The following is an 8,034-nucleotide window of genomic DNA, read 5'->3' as shown; positions in this document are numbered from 1 at the left end:
TGGGTGCTGGGAGTGAATTATAGGCAGCAGAAACCTGGGATATTATCAAGGAAAAGTCTGTCAGTCCCAACATCAGACATTGCCTCCAGGATCTCCATTTCCACTGCGAATTCCCATTCCTTCTCCAAGGAACTGTGCAGAGAGTGAGGCTTGACAAGGATATTCATAAGAGTTTTGGAATTTTCTGGAATCCCAGGATTAAGGCTGGCCCAGCCCTGCCAGCCCATGCAGTGCCAGCTGTGCCCCATGGGCACCTTGTCCCCAGCCCAGAGCACTCAGTGCCACCTGCAGGGGACACCTGCAGGGCTGGGCACTGCAAAGCTCCCTGGGCAGCCCCTGCCAAGGCCTGAGCTCCCTTTTCAGGGAGAAATTTTTGATAATATCCAATACAAACCTCCCCTGGCCCAGCCTCTCCTCCTGTGCCTGCTCCTGGGAGCAGATCCCAGCCCCTCCTTGTGGGGTCTCAGCACATCGTTCCCGATGCCCAGAGATGCCAGGAGAACCCTTGGGGGTCTTGGAAATCCTGGAATGTTGCCAAGAGTGTTTGGTGGCTTGATTTTGATCCATCCACAGAAGTAACAAGAGTTTGAGGACATGACAATCACTTTAGAGTGAAGGGTGTAAAAGGGACACATTTATAGGGTGAAATATAAACTTTAAGGTTTTTGGTACAGGGGGGTTATGGAGACAAGATGGAGGGATCAGGGCGTGTCTCGTCCTTCTTCTTTCTTCTTCTTGTCCTCCATCTCCTGTGGTGATGTTGGCACTTGGGGATTGGTTTATGGTGAAGGTGCACTTGCCAACATGGGTGAAAAGCATTGGGAAATAAAGGTAAATATTGTGTACGTAGATTTTAGTATAAAAAGACACGACCGCCCCGTGGGTGGTCAGAGTGCCCTTGGCTGCCTTGCAGGTCAGACCTCTGTTGGGCAGACAGAAAATTTTGTAGATAAGGAACAATAAACAATCTGAAGATCGAAAAGCTGAAGAGTCCAGACTCGTCCTTTGAATCGCGTCCACCCAAGAACCACCCTGCCCGTGTCGGGGCACAGACAGACAGACGGACCTGACACCTCCTGGCTGTCCCCTCCTGGCAGGGAGTTTGGAATATTGGAATATTGGCCCAAAACAGGACAGGAGCAGGAGCAAGGCAGCCTTATCACCACCAGCAGCAAAGCTTTGGTGGTGTTTGCCTCGTTCATTCCTTGTTTTTGATGATTTTTTTCTTCCCTTTGGGAGCACAAAAGATCTGGGAGATCAAATCTGGCACTTCATCATCCCTCTTGTAATCTCCCTCCTCGAAAATGTGTTAATTTGGAAAAACAGAGAGGAGAATAAAAGGAGGATTTATGAACACACACAGACTAATAAATAAGGTTACAACACTGCAAAAGGGCCGCTGTTAAATATGTTTTACATTTGAAGGGCAATAAAATTGTTCAAGCAAGCTCTGGTGAGCCTGGTTTTAATGAAGTCTTTTCTCTCTCCAAGGCAGCGTGTTCCATGTGGAGAAGGTTATTTCCTCCATTCTTGATGGGCTCAGCTCTCACAGGGATGGCAGGGCACTCGTTACAGCTGCTGGTTTTCCCTCTTTCCCAAAGGAACGAGAAATCCCATGATCCAAAACTTCCCCGAGCACTGGTGGAGGCTCCCTAACAAAGGGGCAAGTGTGCAGAGCTGGGATCTCTCAGAAATAAATGGGCAGTGCCAAAAATCCCAAAGGAATGAGAAATCCAGGCTGTGCTCTGTGTGCTCATGGCCAAGCAAGAACATCCAGGTTGGTTGGACTTCCCAAAGTTTTGCTTTTCCCACTCTGGAATCCCAGCACTTCTGATCATCCCACACCTCTGAAAGTTGGTTTCCTCCCGAATCTTTTCTTCCATTCCCCTGAGCATTCAGTGTTCCCTGTGCCTCCTGCTGTGGGATGGCTTCATCCCTGATTTCTCCTCACCCTCACAGTCTGTTTATCATGGAATTATGGAATGGTTTGGGATGGAAGGGATATTAAAGATCATTTTGTTCCACCCCTGCCATGGCAGGGACACTTCCCACTGTCCCCAGTGTCCAGCCTGGCCTTGGGCACTGCCAGGGATCCAGGGATGGAATTCCATGCCAGCCCTGCCCACCCTGCCAGGGAACAATTCCTCACTGCCAAGATCCCACCCAGCCCTGCCCTCTGGCACTGGCAGCCATTCCCTGGGTGCTGTCCCTGCATCCCCTGGAAATTGTCTCTCTGCAGCTTTCCTGGGGCTCCTGCAGGCCCTGCAAGGCCACCCTGAGCTCAGCCCAAAGCTTCTCCTGTGCAGGTGAACAATCCCAGCTGTGCCAGCCTTTCCTCCCAGCAGAGCTGCTCCATCCCTCTGCCCATCCTGGAGCCTCCTCTGGGCTCTCTGCAGCAGCTCCAGCTCCTCCCTGGGCTGGGCCAGGCCTGGGGCAGCTCTGCAGGTGGGAAATCACCTGAGACAGGGGCTCAGGGACACAATCCCAATCATTTTCCTGCTCCTCACACTTTATTTTACCCTTTATTTTCTCTTGCCACTGTGAATTTCTCCAGACCCAGATAAAGCTCAGGAGGAGCCAAAAGCCCTCTGGCTCCACAGCTGAGCACAATGACATTTTTACCAGTGCTCTCCAACCTGGAATTTCATTCCACTGGCATGGGAAAACCTCCAGGCAGTGGAACAAAGCTGTGGGACTGGAGGAGAAGTGTGTTACATGGAGGAAAAATTGGTGACACCTCCCTCTTGTTTTCCCAGAAGGGAATCCAGGGGTGAGGTGCTCCTGACAAGCTCCTGATCCTGAAAAGAGAGGGAGGAAGGAGCTGAAACGGCTGAGTCACAAAACTCCTGAGGACGCTTCTGAGGCAGAGCAACTCCCGTGTCATCCCTTGCTGGTGGCTCTGGAGCAGGGAATGTGGTCCTGCAGGGATGCAGAGCAGGAATTGCCTTTGAACTTTCGGAGGGTGGCAGCCCAGCCTCTCCCTCCTCTGTGTGGGCGTGGGCTTGGCAGCAGCTCTGAACTCCTGCATATCCCAAACCTGCTCCTCGCCCTTCCCTTTCTCCTAGAAAAGAATGTGTTTATTGCCCCTTGGCATTGCCAGGAATGGCTTTGTTTCAGGGGAATTTGTGCCTTCTCTGACTAGAGGAATGTTCACTTCCATCCTCAGGATTTTCCTTTGGAGCATTTTCATTTGGAGCCTCAGGGTTTTCACATGAGCCCCTCACATCCAGCAGGTTTCTGGATGTTACTGCCAGGTAACTATCCCAGGAAAATCCCATGGGAAACCCACATCAGCAGTGGGTAAACTGGAAAAAAAACTGTCCTGAACTGTGGAGTCCTGACTTCTTTTCACCAGGGTCAGGATTAAATGTGTGAGAGGGTATTTCTTGTTGGCACTCAGATGTTTATCAGTTCTTATCTCTGTCACAGTCTCACAAACCCTGAGTTCTGCAGCACTTCACTCCAACAAACTAAAAATGGAGCCCTGTCTCTCTCTCCAAGGCCTTTGAAGGATAAACTGTCCAATTAACAAATGACACCTCAATTATTTTCACTTTTAACCCAATACCCAACCACCCGTGTCCACAATGGGGACTTTTTTATCCAATGACACAAAACCACCCAAACCCATGGAGAAGAAGGGGAAGGAGGGGAAGAAGGAGAAGAAGAAGGAGGAGAAGCAGAAGATGAAGAAGGAGAAGGAGAAGGAGAACGAGGAGAAGGAGAAGGAGGAGAAGGAGCAGCCTCCACCCTAAACCCTCCATCTTGCTTTCTCTCTATTCCTGTATTCTAAACCCTTAAACTCTGAGTTTCCACCTGTGATATCACACACTTCTATTCAAACTCCACACCTTTAATCTCAGTTTTATTATTGAATTTTGGAAGCTTCTCCAGGCCCTCAGGTCAGTGCAGTGTTCTCTTGGGGGTCAGAGCCTGGCAGCACAGAAAGCCCAAAATTCTCAGTAACCAGGGTTCCAACACTGAACCCCTTCAGAGGCTCTGAATTCAGACAGGGAAAGGCTGAGGAGGAAACAATTCCTGGTGTCCCACCCACCTGGTGGGGCAGGGGATGGACAGGCCACCCATCAGGAAACATTTCCACGGCCCAGCCCCTGGATAATTGATGAGGGCTCAAAATGCTAAAATCCTACTGCTCCAGCTGCTCTCTCCTGTGCAGAGGTGGGCAGGGTAATGGAGCATTAAGTCTGGCTCGGGCTGGAACCCGGCTCTGTCTCGGCTCCGTGCCCAGGACTGAGGCAGACTCAGAGCCAGGGTGATGAAAAGTGTCTGGAATCACCTCCAGGAACTCAGGGCGACCCCAGGAGCTCCCACATCCCATCCCACCCCTGCTCCCTGCCCCACGCTCACATCCAAAGGCCTGGAGGTGTTTTTGCCCCGTGGGGGATGACACAAAGAAACGTTTGGCTTCTCCCAGCCCGGGCTGCGCTTCCCGAGCTCTTGGAGAAACACTCAGCCTTAATTGGAGGCATCTTTCAGCAGGATTTATCCCCTGGAAGGTGAGACATGGGGAATTGAAGGTAAACTGCTGCTGAACTCTCAGCCCCACGTTCACCTGCCTGATGGAACATGTTGGAATTACATAACCCCCGGTTTTATTTCGTTTCAGGCACACACAGAGGGTTGCACAAAATACCTGAGACACTTCTCCAGTTGGAGAAAACCCCACATGCAGGAATTTGCACTCGTTTTGGAACAGCTCCAAGGGGAGAACTGGCATTTCCATATATAAGTTTTTAGAGATTTGTAAAACCCGCCTCCACATTTGCCCCAATTTAGGGCAAACATTTTTTCCCAGGTCAGGATCATTTATAATTTTGGAAATGTAGAAAAAAGGCACTTTGGTAATTCAAATTCTTTAAAAATGGACATTGCATGGAATTGCATAGATAATCAAAGATAGATAATTAATATCTTTTTAAAAATGGACTTTGCATGGAATTGCATAGATAATCAAAGATAGATAATTAATATATTTTTAAAGATAGATAATTAATATTAATTAGGCAATCACAAAATTATTTGAGTTGGGAAGGACATTAAAGCCCACCCAGTGCCACCCCTGCCATGGCAGGGACACCTCCCACTGTCCCAGGCTGCTCCAGCCCCAGTGTCCAGCCTGGCCTTGGGCACTGCCAGGGATGCAGGAGCAGCCCCAGCTTCAACTTTTCTAACACTGGGAATGGATGCAACTGAATTTTGCATGTGAATTACACAGGGGTTTTCCCCCAAATTCAGGCACACTGGCATATTTTGAATTTATAAACAATCACAGAACATCCTGAGTTGGAAGGGATCCTCATGGATCATCCAGGCCTGCCCAGAGCCCAGCAAGCCCAGCCTGGGCATCCCTGGCAGCGCTGGCCAAAGGCTCCTGGAGCTGTGGCAGCCTCGGGGCCGTGCCCATTCCCTGGGCAGCCTGGGCAGTGCCAGCACCCTCTGGGCAAGAACCTTGCCCTAAAATCCAACCCAAATCCCTCCAGGCCCAGCTCCAGCCACTCCCTGGGTGCTGTCCCTGTCACCAGAGAAAAAAGAGACATTCAATGAACCCAGTAATATTTTTTCCCACTGAGTGACAGTCACTGGCTCTGTCTGCTCTTGATGCAAACAATAAAGGAGACATAAAATCATCCAAACCTCATTCAAACTACTCACAGGTTCCTCATTCCAAGCAGTTCTTGTTGACTCCCCCCCAGTCCCAGCCCCCAGATAAACACCCAAGGGGTCTCAATCCTCCTGGTTTTTCCATCTGCTTCTCCACTCTTCCCTCTGCACAGGCAAATGCTGAGAATTGCACAATCAACCTATTTTGGGCTGGATTTTATGCTCTGTAAAAACTTCAGAGTTCTGTCTGAGGTCCCACCTGGAATGCTCTGCACTGGTCTGGTGTCCCCAACATGGGAAGGACATGGAAATGCTGGGAAAAGTTCAGAGGAGGCCACAAAGTTCCTTAGGGGGTTGGAGCAGCTCCCCTAAGGGGGGACAGGATGGGAGAGTTGGGAATGTTCAGCCTGGAGAAATCTTGTATTTGTGGGGTTCCCAGATGGAGGCAGGAATGATGAATCTGACTCCATGTTCTCAGAAGGCTGATTTATTATTTTATGATACTATATTATATTAAAGAATACTAAAATTATACTAAAGAATAGAGAAAGGACACAGACAGAAGGCTAAAAAGATAATAATGAAAACTCCTGACTCTCTCCAGAGTCCTGACACAGCTTGGCCCTGATTGGCCAAAGAGTGAAAACAACTCCCAGCAGAATCCAATGGAACAATCACCTGTGGGTGAACAATCTCCAAACACATTCCACATGTGAGCACAACACAGGAGAAGCAAATGAGATCAGAATTGTTTTCCTTTTCTCTGAGGCTTCTCAGCTCCCCAGGAGAAAAATCCTGGGCAAAGGGATTTTTCCAGAAAATGTGACGGTGACAGAGGAGTTTGTGTGGAGACCTCACAGCAAATTCCAGGGCCTGAAGGGGCTCCAGGAGAGCTGGAAAGAGACTTTTCATCAGGAATTGGGATAACAGGAAAAGGGGGAATGGCTGCCAGTGCCAGAGGGCAGGGCTGGATGGGGTCTTGGCAATGAGGAATTGTTCCCTGGCAGGGTGGGCAGGGCTGGCATGGAATTCCATCCCTGGATCCCTGGCAGTGCCCAAGGCCAGGTTGGACACTGGGGCTGGAGCAGCCTGGGACAGTGGGAGGTGTCCCTGATCATTGGAACAAAATGATCTTTAATATCCCTTCCATCCCAAACCATTCCACGATGCTGGAGTTGGGCTTTGAGGTCCCTTCCATCCCAAACCATTCTGGAATTCCTTGATCAATACATCCAGGCTTTGTGGAGACATTTCCTGCATTCAGGTCCTGGCAGGAAGAAAAAACTTGTTTTCTCCACCTGAACATTTCCAGGTTTGCTCCGTGTCCTTCAACTCTTAATTTATTTCTCCACGCTCCCATCCCTGCAATAAAGGGATAATAATTCCCACCCTTTCTGTGAAGCCACTTTTCAATGATTATATAAAACTCATCACTTCCCAGGTCCTTGGGAAAACATTTTCTTTAAATTACTTAACACAACAGCAAAAATATCCTTAAGAAAGCACTAAAAACCTAAAATTATCCCACTTTTTTTCTCAATGTATGGGAAAGGTTTAATTAGTAAACAAACTTTCCCTGGTGCTTTAATTGGCTGGAAAAAAACATGTGGGATTTTTCCCAATTTCCACTTCACCCTGATTGGGCCCTGCCTAAAGCTGTGCTCCCGTTGTGGTCAGGACATTTGCTCAGTCCTGCCTTAAAGCTGTGTTCACAGGAGAGATCTGGGAAGGAAGGACTGAGGAAGAGTCAATAAATGTTGTATTCCTTTAGAATAATGAATTTTGGGTGAAACTGGGGAGTTTTGAACATGAAAATTTTAACAGTACTTAGTATTTAGTACTTTGTTAAAACTTTAGCAGTTTACAGGACTTTCCACTGCCTTTAAAAAAAAAAATTTGTTCTGGAATGGGGTTCTTGGTCTTTTTAAAACTGTGAGAATATTTCAAAAGGACATTGAGGGGCTGGAGTGTGTCTAGAGAAGGGAATGGAGCTGGGAAGGGGCTGGAAAACACATCCTGGGAGGAGCAGCTGAGGAATTTGGGGTGGTTTGGGGGAGAAAAGGAGGCTCAGGGGGGACCTCAGTGCTCTGCACAGCTCCTGACAGGAGGGGAAGGGAAAAAATGAGAGGAAATGGCCTCAAAGGGCACCAGGGCAGGCTCAGGTTGGAGATTGGGACAGAAAATTTCCCTGGCAGAGTGGTCAGGCCTTGGGCTGAGCTGCCCAGGGAGGTTTGGAGTCCCTGGAATTGTCCCAGAGCAGTCTGGATGTGGCCTTGGGGACAGGGATTGGGGTGATGCTGGTGGGGCTGGGGTGGCACTGGGTGATCCTGAAGGTTCCTTCCCACTTTGATGATTCTGGAATTCTGAGCCTGACACAGGGAGCTGGTGACTGGTCCAGTTTTCCTGGAGTAC

This window comes from Agelaius phoeniceus, chromosome 2, assembly GCF_051311805.1.
Source record: "Agelaius phoeniceus isolate bAgePho1 chromosome 2, bAgePho1.hap1, whole genome shotgun sequence".
In the NCBI taxonomy this organism is placed as follows: domain Eukaryota; kingdom Metazoa; phylum Chordata; class Aves; order Passeriformes; family Icteridae; genus Agelaius; species Agelaius phoeniceus.
Note: the sequence above shows the minus strand (reverse complement) of the source record.